This window comes from Protopterus annectens, chromosome 5.part0 (assembly GCF_019279795.1).
Source record: "Protopterus annectens isolate FY-2018-M chromosome 5.part0, PAN1.0, whole genome shotgun sequence".
NCBI lineage: Eukaryota > Metazoa > Chordata > Ceratodontiformes > Protopteridae > Protopterus > Protopterus annectens.
Genome location: NC_056735.1, coordinates 595,154,723 through 595,167,783, shown reverse-complemented (window position 1 = coordinate 595,167,783; position 13,061 = coordinate 595,154,723).

The following is a 13,061-nucleotide window of genomic DNA, read 5'->3' as shown; positions in this document are numbered from 1 at the left end:
TAACTAGCTTAATACCTTGGAGTAGACCACTCACGACTGATAGATGCACTTTATTGCACATTGCTTTTACTACTGAACTAACTTTTTACTTATTACATGTATAAGTGATATCCTGCATCAAACAAATGATTATATAATGTTACTGCATGTTTAGCAAGATAGAAGTTTCTCTAAAGTGGGCATTTGTGCTAACTACTGTATCCTTACTCAGGTTCTATCTCTGAACTCCCTACTTGGCTATAACTCTGAAAAAGCTTGCTACACTGAAGGTCAATGTTCCCTCCGCGATTGTACAGATAAGCAAAAAGCCATCCCTGCTGCTCCAAATCAGTACAGTCTGCCAAGGTTAATCCTTATTAAATTAAAAACTATAAAGCAAGCATACTGGGATTACAGCACAGTAGTTTACCACCTAATCCCACTGGTAAGAACAGCACTCATAGACAGAAGTGGCTTAAATAGCAAAGTAACATTACAGTTGTTGTTCTTCTTTTTGCTTTTCCCGGTTAGGGGTCAACACAGCAGAACTCCGCTCCGCTAATGATTGGCAGTAGATTTTTTATGGGTGCAGAGGTGCCAGCTCGATGCCCAACCTTCAACGAAGGCATGCCCATTCTACGCATGTCTTTCGAACACCACTCGACCATGGGGAGGACATGCAGACTCCGCACAGAAGGCGCTCCCGCCGAGAATCGAACGGGAGAACCTCTTGCTGTGAGGCAGCAACGCTACCACTGCACCACGGAAAGTAAATGCTTGGTGAACTACATATAAGTATTGATAATTCCACTAAAATACTTACTTTGTATTCACCGGCTCTTGGAAAGTTTTTGGTGTTGGTTTAGCCCCGCTCCACTCACCCTCGCTGCGCTCGGGCTCACTACTCGGCCCATCTTGCCCCCAAATTCCACCCATCCCCACTGCCACTAAATTTGTTATAATAGAACCACACCCCTTCTTTATCCTAGCCAAACAAAGACATTGCCTATCAATCCCCCCTGCTACTCCCACTATTTACCAATTATACTGGTAATATCCCCCTACGGCAATGACAACTTTCCCATCCACTTTATTAACAGTAAATCTCAAGACCCTATCTCTCATCCTACCCCTTATAATTATTCCATACCTCCTTACCATCTATGAAAACCAGCAATGCTTAGGGTTCCACTACCCTAAATACCAAACTAGCACCCCCTTAGCCCCATCCACATCAGAACACCTAACTTACTATCCAGCCTCTAACACAACAACCCCAACCAACATTTATCTTAAAAGGTCAAGACATGTTCACCCCAAATCCAAGCACTATCAAAAGCTATTATATAAACTCATGAAGTTATTAGTTAACTTACGAAAAAAATCTAACAAGGGATGGAGACATCCACCCTAACCCAGGACCATCCACTGCCCTAGGCACTACTAGCCAACTATCTATACACAGGCCATCTAACTCCCTCCTGGCCTTGCTTCTAAATATTAGAAGCCTAAACAACAAGGTACATAACCTACATGCCCTCTTAGCAGTTTACTTCCCTGATATACTGTATCTAACAGAAACCTGGCTAAAACCATCAACCACAGATAATGAGATCTTACCACCTGGGTATAATATACTTAGGGCCAATCATACTACTAGAAAGGGAGGAGGGGAGCTGTGCTATATAAAAGCACACTGAACATTACAGTTGACCCCATTCAACCACCCCATGTTTCCAATGCTGAAATACTGTCTACCAAACTACAACTTAATAAACACAAAAGTTTAAACATAATTGGTATTTACATCCCCCCCCAACAACAATACTAACACCCTGGAGGACATTCTTAATTGGATATTTACCACCTACCCTCAAGAAACTATTTTTATGGGGGATTTCAATATTGACTGGAACTCATGTTCATCAGACTCCCCATCCACCCATATTAACCTCTACGGATTTTCACAGACCATATCTTCCTCCACCAGAATAGGTAAACCTCACCAAAAAGAGAGTATCCTTGACTGAATACTTATCAATAGTAATCCCCACATGTATATGTCAGGGACCCTCCCCAACGACCTTAGTGATCACCTCATTATATATATAATTAAATACAAAACAGTCAGGACCCATCTGCCCACCTATACGTCGGTCAGAAGCAAGAAAAACTTCAACCCCTACACAATTACAATCTGAACTCAAATTATGTAACTGGATAGAGCTAAAACACCTTCCCCTGGATGAGGCAGTAGTATACTTTAATACTAAATTCTTAAACATACTTGATTCACATGCTCCTAAATGGTCAATCAGAACTAAAACAAAAATCGCCCATGGCTTTCAAAAGACTCCAAATCTAAAATCATACTCAGAAATAAAGCACGGACCAAGTGGTGTACTACTAAAGCCCCTCTAGACCAAATTAATTTCCAGCAGCTAAGGAATGAGACAAAAAATCCATCTTACTTGACAAAAAAACTACTACTGCCATCTACAACAGAATAATCAAAACAACCCTCTAAAGTATTGGGCAGGTATAAACAATCTTCTCCATCCAGGTCAAACCTCCACTCCTACCCTGCACCTTCCAGTCATAAGAGTTCTGAAGACGTGGCAAATACCTTCAATAGTTTCTTCACAGAGACTATCCAGGCCCTAGCCAGCCAGTTAACTCCTAGTGGCTCTACAGGTTAATACTGCTATACCCAACTCTCTACTCTCCTTTAGCCTCCAACCAGTCTCTATATCCCTCATCCGATCCTTACTGAAAAAACTAAAGCCAACTACCTTTTCAGCCGACCTTCTCCCAGCTGATTACCTGCAAAAATCTGCAGATGCTATAGCATACCCCATCTCTATCTTAATCAACAGAACCATAACAGAAGCCACCATCCCCTCCATTTTGAAAATATCCTACGTCATACCACTCTATAAAGGTGGCACATCTACAGAACTATCTAACTATAGACCAATAGCCATACTGTCACCACTGGCCAAAATCACGGAGAAGTGTGTGCACAAACAACTTCTGCACTATCTCATTCAGAATAAACTGCTGACCAACTCACAACATGGTTTTAGACCCCACAACATCACCTCCACACCCCTCCTTTCTTTTACCAATGTAATTAACCAAAATTGGAATAACAACAAAATATCTTCAGCCCTCTTTCTGGATCTGTGCAAAGCTTTTTATATGGTCAACCATCAGCTACTCATCCACACTCTGTAAAACCTTATCCTTAGATAACCAAGCTTTCCAATGGTTCCATGCCTACCTCAATGGTAGGCAACAAGTGGCATTATGGCAGAACAAGCTCTCTTGCCTGTTACCTAATAACATAGGAGTTCTCCAAGGCTCCATATTAGGACCCCTTCTCTTTTCAGTCTTTATTAATGATCTCAACACAGCCATCCCAGATGTTACCTGCATTCAATATGCAGATGACTCTACAATGGCATGTTTTGTCACCTCTCCAATAAACCTATCAGCAACCCAGAATACATTCACCACAGTCTAAAACTGGCTCTCTGATCATTGCCTGATCTTAAACCCAAACAAAACCAAACTACTACTTTTCTCTCCCACTTGTAAATCCTCAGCAGCATCCTTTGTCATAAAATCTAACAATGGCACCCTCATCTCCTCAAACCCCTATACAAAACTCCTAGGAGTAATTATCAATAACAATCTTAGATTTGATTTAATCTTAGATTTAATCAAACCGTTAAATCCATAAACAAGAAACTTGGGTCACTGTACAGGATAAAATCCTTTCTAACTCCAATGGCTGGAGCAACCATTGTTTGCTCACATCTTCTCTCTACCCTTCTTTATGCCTCTCCCATGCTTACTAACCTTAGCAAATCTGACCTTAGCAAACTCTCCAGTTGCTATAATCACATAGCCAGATTTGCATCTGGCACGCCCTATAGGACACACCACTGCCTTAACTTAAAAGACCTTGGCTGGATAGAACTGCCAAGCCTTCTCCAGCTAAACCAACTTATAGAAGCATATAAAATACTGAAAAAACCAGGCCACACCCTTGCACTGGAAAATATAATCATCCTATACAGCAATCTAGACTCACTCCGCTCATCTAATAGACTGCTTGTCCAAACAATCAAATCCAATAATTCAGCTGGTAATTCTCTATTTGCTAATGCTGTAGGTAAAATATGTAACTCCCTCCCTCCCAACCTTACTCTTGTGACCTCCTTAGCCCAATTCAAAAAGAGTCTCAAACTCCATTTCAAATCACATTGGCTATGTCCATGTTGTAGCCCTGATTACCTCATTCCTCTAAAATTGGGTACTAACATTCTCTTGCTCACTCTAGCAGAGAAACTAAACCTTTTTAATTATGGAAATGATCTAACTCTATATTTGTTTGACTGAGTCAGTCTACAAATAAGATGCCTTTATTATGATGAATACCATTTGCGGTGGTGGTGTTGCGGTAGCGTTGTCGCCTCACAGTAAGATGCTGTCCAGTTCGATTCTCAGTTAGAGCGTCTTCTGCGTGGAGACATGAGTGAATGGGCGTACCTTCATTGAAGGTTGTGCATCAGGGCTGGTAACTCGGCATGTAAAAATCAACTACCAATCATTAGCGGACCGGAGTTCCGCTGTGGCAACCCCTAACTGGGAAAAGCCGAAAGAAGACTACTACTACCATTTGTAAATGTTTACCTGAGATATGAGTCCTGTAACTACAGCAGGACGGATGTATATAAACTAAATTTAATTCTGCATTTGTTGTATCTGAAACCTAGCATGATAGAACAAGTCTGTAAAAATAATTTTTTTTCTCATAAATATTTACTATATGTAACATTTTTTTTCTGAATGTACCTATGTTGGAGCTTTTCTCCCCGGGCCTCCGTTGAAAATGGACATGTATCCAGTTGGACTATCCCGGTCAACAAATGTAAAATAAATTTTTATATTATATGCTATATACTTAATATGTACCAAGGTTATTTAAACCCTCAGTATTACTCTTGCATTCTAACATGTTCATTTATAAGTTGTATTCTGTCTCTCCTGTGTATATACACTTGTATGTTAATATTGTATGATGTTATGTTTTTGTATTTGTTTATCTGTGGAGCTTTTCTCCTTGGGTATCAGTAACCCGGTTAACAAATGTCAAATAAATAAATAAATAAATCCTAAAATCTGTCATACAAGCTAATCACTGCTACTGCTGATGCTATTTATGAATGCTTAGACCATTAGACGTCTACTGAATGCAAATATGTCTTGTGTTGTAATGCCATTTATCAGAACTGTTTATTCCAAATAAAGTACTTACTTTTATTGGTGATGTGATTTTAATCTACAGTCTGGTTTGCTTTGTTTTCTAAAGCTATTTAAATACAGTCTTTGGCATTTTTACAAAAGGGCATCTTTCTCATTTATTTGATTAGGCTAAAATACATTTTAAAATGCTCATGGTTTGATTGATAATACTATTTCTTGAAATCTTTGTTCTTTCATATAAAATAAAATTAATTTTATATAGGTATATTTTACAGTTTTGCATATTGTACAACAAATGTCCATGACAAATACCCAAATTTGAGTGATTTTTTTCTCTTTAAAAGTCATGTTTGTTCGAATTCACATAGAGCACATTTTGTAACACTTTTAGCAGTGACAATGAAAGCAAACCATGATGGCCACAGGAGTGGCTAAGGGGAGTTTAATTTATTTTATGTCTAACAGTCTCTGCGAAAATGGATTGGGTAGAAATTTGTAATTGCTGCTGCTCTCCTACTAGAGATGGTTGCCAGTATATAGGTCACTGTCTGCCAGGGCTTTGACTTATTTAGCACCATTTACACAGAAGAAAAAACATGACACCTGGCATCAATAATTTGTATTAGGAAATATGCATCATTTCTCTTATTTTCAGCTTTTTCTTAGTTGCTTTTCCCTGTATGGGAAAATGACGTTTCAAACCATGAAATTATTAGCAATTTGCACATTTTATAAGGAGTGTCTCACCTATTACCAATTTTATAGCAATGCATGTAGCACTTAAATATGATGAACCTCTTTCTGTACATGTTTTAATCTGCAATCATATTATTTGACAAGTTGTAATCATACTCGGCAGTTTTTCTGACATTTTATAAAGCTCCATTCATGATTTTGGGAGTTAGCTGTGTTAAAAATTCATGGCTGTCAGAGATGTTTTAAGAATACACAGCATTTTTATTATCTATGTGTCACACAAATAAAATGGGCGTAGCTTGAAGGAATATTATGGAATTGCGTGGGTGAGTCACATTAGGGATTATGCAGCATTAGATATTATCATCACATTGTAATATTTGAGTACTATTTTAAGGAACAGAGCTACTGAATACCTGAAGGTATGCACCTTCCTCACATAAATGCACCTACAGCATTCCCAGATACATATTTAATTTATTTAACATTTGTTTACCGGGTAAAGTCCAAACTGGAAAAAAGCCAATTTTCAGTGGAAGCCTGGGGAGAAATGCTCCAGACACATGCCTTTGAAATGTTGAAGGAAACCCACATGAATGCAGGGAGGATATTTAGACTCCACACAGAAGGAACTCCAGCCAAGAATCGAACCGGAGAACTTCTTGCTGTCAGACAACAATGCAACTGCTACACCACTGTGCCGTCCATATATAAGTGGTCTGCTGTCTGTCCTAAATAGCTGCTCCTGAATATATTCATTGAATTATATCTCAAAAATTGACCTGATGGCACAATTCCAGAACCACAGACATTCAATGTATAGAACTGTCTTTTTATGTAATTTCTAGAAAAAATAAATTAAAAAACTAATTTTTACTTTATAATTTCAGAGCAGAATGCACAACTTTACTTTCCTGCTGTTTCACCAGTAATTTCAATGAACTACAACAGGTGGCGCAACTCTTTTAGAGCTACATTTTTACAGCTGCAGTGCCCACCCTTTGTTAAGTAATATTTGGATTGCAACATACCTTGCATAAATGTATATATACCGTAGGTACAACTGCTGTGTACCCAAACACACCCACAGCCACACACACACACACACACACACACACACACACACACACACACACACACACACACACACACACGCACACAAAATAGTGAACTTAATGCTTCATAATTCATGATTGTCTAGGCCAGTGTGTGTGTGTGTGTGTGTGTGTGTGTGTGTGTGTGTGTGTGTGTGTGTGTGTGTGTGTGTGTGTGTGTGTGTGTGTGTGTGTGTGTGTGTGTGTGTGTGTGTGTGTGTGTGTGTGTGTGTGCATGCACATCTATCTGGGTGTTATAGTGAAGTGTGGTGGCTTCATCTCAAGCTGGTCTTCCTTACTAATGCCAGATTATTGGGATGCATTTAGGAATCTGCAAAAACAGTTGGTAAATGAAAGTCTGGGCACAAACAATTTTATCAAATCCTCTGCCCAAGAGAGTGCTGACTTGCCTATGCAGATTTGACTGTAGGCTAAAGGTGAATAAGGGTCTGAGGTGCCTATCAGGATCAGAGGTAAGGAGGATGGAATGAATGAGTGCTAGGTGTACAAAATTGTAAGCTTAAGACCATTTAAGTCTATTTTCTTTGAAACCAGTAAAGGTAAGTAGTGTCTTATCATACCAGTGACCAATCAGATGACAAATGTTTGCTGGGACTTGGTAGTATTTTTCGAGTTAAAGTAGTGGTTGGAATGCCTGTCAAAACATTGCAGTATTAAACTGGTTTACTGACAGAGGAAAGAGCTATGCGTCTTGGGGAAAATATAATGTTTACATTTTTGATGAGTCATGGGCATTTTGAAGCGCAGCTGTAGTTAACCAAGGCAGCTTGTGTAAAGTGAGGTTTTGGATACTCAGTCATACAATATTGTGGCAATGGTGCACAACAGAAAAAAATGACGTTTTGATTAAGTACATTCAAATTAATGGCATGGTGAAATAACTTTGTAAAAAAATGTTTATGTAAGAATTCATATAGTAATAGTTATATATTTGTGAATATAAGGAATGTGGTGTTTTTTAGTTAGCAGGAAATAATTGAATCACTGCAATATGTACAAGTGTGATGAAAGTAAGATACCATATGCATGCAGGGAAGAAATGTGAAAAAAGTATGTAAACAAATGACTATTTTAACATACAACAAGCAGGAGGAATCAATGTGTGTGTTTATGTTGTGGATGTACTTGATAATATGTTCTAGTGTAAATGCTTGTGTCCCCAGCTTTTGAAAACCACTGTCTCAAAACCAGGGACTTCAGTGTCTTGTTGCTCACGTAGAATGACACTGATGTTCAAACTTGAGTATGAGTTCAGGCAAGCAGCTACCACAGCTAACCAAAGCATACTATTTGAGTTTGAGTGAGGTATGTGTGGCCACATGGAGGGGTGGGAGGGGGGATTTTAGGATTAACAAGTAGGAGGGAAATTTTAGGGCTGGGGTCAATTTCTCCTTGCCCACCTTTGTAATGTGTGCCAACACTAACCTAACACTGCATTACCCCTAACACTAACCTGTAGCTTACTTTAAAAAAGTCCTTTCCATAACACTACTACTGTTCAAACAAACTTGAGCTGAATGTGTGGTAGGCCTATGGATAGCAGATATGAAAAGGACATTTCAGTCCTTTTTTATGTACTTTGTGTGCACTCAGTATTATGAAGGATCTACATGTTTTTGTTGATGTTTTTTGTGCCGCTAATATAACATGTTGACCATTTTGTTATATAGATAGATAGATAGATAGATAGATAGATAGATAGACAGATAGACAGATAGATAGATAGATAGATAGATAGATAGACAGATAGACAGATAGATAGATTTATATACGTATAAATAGAGATATAGTTATACTGTTCAGGTTATAGGCCTTGATGACCTCCTTTTGTCTGCAGTGTTGTGTGATATGCATCTGAGCTACCGCTGGAATCAAATCTGACCTGTTTTTTATTGGATTTGATTCATTTCTTCAGTCGCTCAGACAACAGTGATGTGTAGTTTTATTGCTCAAATGGTCCTTTAATATTTCTGAAAAATATTTATTTATTTATTTTCTTTGCTGATTTTATTGCCTATGGCTACATGGGCACAGCTTAGCTTAGCAGTATTAGGAGGCCACCTGGGTGATTAAATACTGCTGGCCTGGTATAAGGTTCTATTCTGACTGCCCTTTTTAGCATATATTGCACTGATTTGTGCTCTGCATTAGTCTGTGCTATGCAACTTTAGGTAATGCTGCACAGTAGTTGGTTAGTGCTTTTCAGTCTTTTAGAGTGACTGGATAAACCTGTTGAGTGCTTGGCTGTTTTGCTGAAAGGTGTGTGTGGATGTACAAGACTGCTATCAGTTGTTAGTGAAGCATTTTGTTGCTGTGATAGTGCCTGTAGGTTGAGTTCATTTATGATGGGCCACTATTAGTTGTACAATGGACCCCTCAGTGCTACTACATTGTTTCCCACTGAGCATATTCCTCATTGCTGTAATAGTTGCTTTATCAGCTGTGCTGTTCTCACGTAATGTGTGTGTGTGTGTGTGTGTGTGTGTGTGTGTGTGTGTGTGTGTGTGTGTGTGTGTGGGTCTGTGCTAAACTACTCTTATCTGCACAGAATTAGTCACTTACCATATTTTCCCTTTTGGACCTACACCTAGCCAGGCCATAAAGAGTATATCTTGAGCACTTACAGCAAATGAAATCTAACACCCACCTGGACAAAATAGAAAGCAAGCTTGCTTATAACCCTTCTCTTGCCAGCTTTATATTACTTGGCACACCCGGGCAGTGTATGAACCACCATTTGCAAACAATAAACAGCTGTTTGACACAAGTAATCCCTCTCATTCAATAAGATGCTCTGTGAACATCAGACATTACCACTAACATCTCATCACAACCACACGACTTATGCTGAGTCTGTAAAAAACCCAGTATGGTCTATGATTAAGGTGTAAGCAGATATCTACCACCACATTAGCAACATGACTGGACAAAGACAAGGCTGCAGTTAGTTGTCTTCCTGGCGGCAAGACTCGTGACATCTCAAGGATTCTAATGTTCCAGTGACAAGACAGATATTATGAAAGCCTAGTAGTAGCCTATGTGGATGTGAATGACTTAAAGTTCATAGTGCTGTGGGACAAGCAGAAAGCCATGTTGGACTCACCATGAGTGTGTCCAGTACAGGCATGATGCTTGTCCTGAGTGGAATCCTTCTGTCATTCAGAATGATATCTATATACAAAGAAAATGTAATTGGCATCAACAGTTGAATTAGTTGTTGACGTTATTCTTTTAGGGGAATTCATTATGTCTCAGCATAGGATGAGAAGATTATTAGCATTACTGGTTTCACTAAGGATGACCTGCACCTCACATTCCATTGTTTCTGCATGCTGGATAATGCCCTTGTTGACCTCCAGCACCTTTTTTTTAGAATGAGTCCAGCTAATGGACATCACAACATAGCAAATATCAGTGCAGCTATTTACAGCCCTCAATTGGACCCTAACAAGTTTGTCTTTCTCAATGTCAGAAGTCTCGATCGTGAGACTCTCCTGCAAGTTAGATGCATACATGTATGTGTCCTTACTTTGACTTGTTAATATGCCACTCTCTTCATACTTTTTTGCCTACCATGCTTTCTGGCCTGGGAAAACCACAGTGTTTTTCATTATCCGTCGAAAAACACATCAGCTGTGTAGAGATTCCTGCAGATCCAGAACCTGAACTCATACAATTCCAGCTTACCCTGAACAAGACAAACTATCAATGTGTAGCCTACTACAGACCACACTCCATATCCTCTGAAGACCACATAAGATTCCTATGTGTGCTTGCAGAACTATTACTAAAAATACATTTATAATCTTACACACATATATCCCTACTCGATCCCTTCACTCTTCTGAGAAAACCCTATTAAATATAGCCAAACCCAACAAGAGAGCAGGAGAATCCCTATATTCATACAACATCGCCAAACTATGGAATCCCTTCCCCTCCAGTATTACCCAGCTAGACTCCCCAAAGCCCTTTAAAACTGCACTAAACACCTACTTGTTACAAAATCCAAGCTGTACATGTAATATACAATGTAAACCCCCTTAAATAGATAACCAACTAAACAAAAACCCTACCTCGTAACACCTCTCATTTCATCTTTACTCAAGTAATAGAAGACCTAATTATCTGTCCATCACAGAGTATATCATTTCTGTGTTGTAGTTTTTTAACTGTAATTTTGAAGCTTGCTGAATAATGTATGTAACATCTGCTTTGCAATTGTATACTTTTCTGCAGTACTCACTTGTTTTTGTTTTTGTTTTGTTTTAAAACTGCTGATCCTTATCTCCCCAGATCTGTAATCTAACTGTATAAGTTTTATTGTATTGTTAATTGTGGAGCTTTTCTCCCCGGGCCTTCACTGAAAATGGGTCTAGTGTCCAGTGGACTTTCCTGGTCAACAAATGCCAATAAATAAATTAATTAATTAAATAAATAAATAATGTTAAATTTCAAGCACCCTTCAATAAACTAGAACACCTCGAACTTCAAAGTTGGGTATGTCCAGAGATTCTCAAACTTAATTATCATTTTTTGGAAAGGATAGCAAACAAAATTAACAAGAGGACATATTATTTTTTAAACAGAACCATCTTTACTGAATTATCATTTATGACATAGGCAATCATGCATTTATATAAATGAAAACAAAACTGCATTGACAAATTTTCAGTTGCAAACATTTTACATCGCATATAATCTACTATGGTCATGGTCATTCGAATATTACATAGCTAATTCAATTCTTGCCTTCCCTTAAACATCATTTCTCCTCCAAAACATTATTCGGCAAGTATTGTTCCTGCAATTCCTATTTTTTATGTAATTTTCTCCTACCCTTTTCTATAGATCCCATGTTAAGTTCTTTTATCTCTGTTACTATATTCATTACTTCTAGTATGATTGGTTTAGACTTTGATTTCCATTTTCCCATAACTGCTTTTCTGGCACCCACCAGAATCAAACTCCACAAGGCCTTAGTATGTCAAAGCAATTCTTAATTCTGTATCACAGTTTAAAAAAAAAATTCCTTAGTTACACCTATTTGCTCACCCAGTATTTTTGACATAGGAATCTGCATGGAATTTTTAAAGTCTGCCAATTTATTATACTTCCAAAAAATATGATCGCAATAACCTCTTTCTATCCCATCACACCTCCAACATTTGCAGTCTACCTGAGGAAAAATTATTTGGTGTTTGCATGGAGTATAGAAATACCTATGCATACACTGTCAAGTAAAAACCCTTAATCTTCTACTCTTTGTTGCATATTTGGGAGCCATACATATATTCGCCAATTGTTTCTCTGTGAATTGTTCATTCAGTCTCTCTTCCCAATCCAATCTAACCTCTTCTGACTGATTTCTAACCACCACCATATATTTTATACCCACCACCACCACACTACTACTACTACTACCACTATTTCTTTCCATACTACTACTACTACTACTACAATAGTCATTATGCGATATTTTATATACCCTACTAATTATCCCTTATTTAACAGCAGCTTCTTTTCCATTCTACTACTACTACTACTACTACTACTACTACTACTTCTACTACTAACAACTCTACCAGTGTTGGCCTTTCACTTACAATTTGCCTATTCTTTTCTCTTTGCCTATACTCTGATCAGTCCCTGATAGGAAAGGCAATCTCTAGCCTGCAGTCCAAATGAGGACATAATATTCTTGACCTGATTCTAAATAATTGCTCCATTATATGTACCACCCATCTAGTTTCTTCACGCCTGGTTAAGTCTTACCATAAATTTGTAACCTTTTATCTTTAAAACTTAGTAAATCTCCCTGCAGTCAATACTTCTGAATTAAAGGGTTTCAAATGAAAAAAAAAATCCTCATTCTTTTTGATGAACTATCCAGATTCACTTGTAACATCACCAGTCCCAATGCAAACACAGATGCTGTTTATACAAAGTAGTTATATTCCTGTATTGATAAATGCCTAGATATAGCTGTCTGTATTG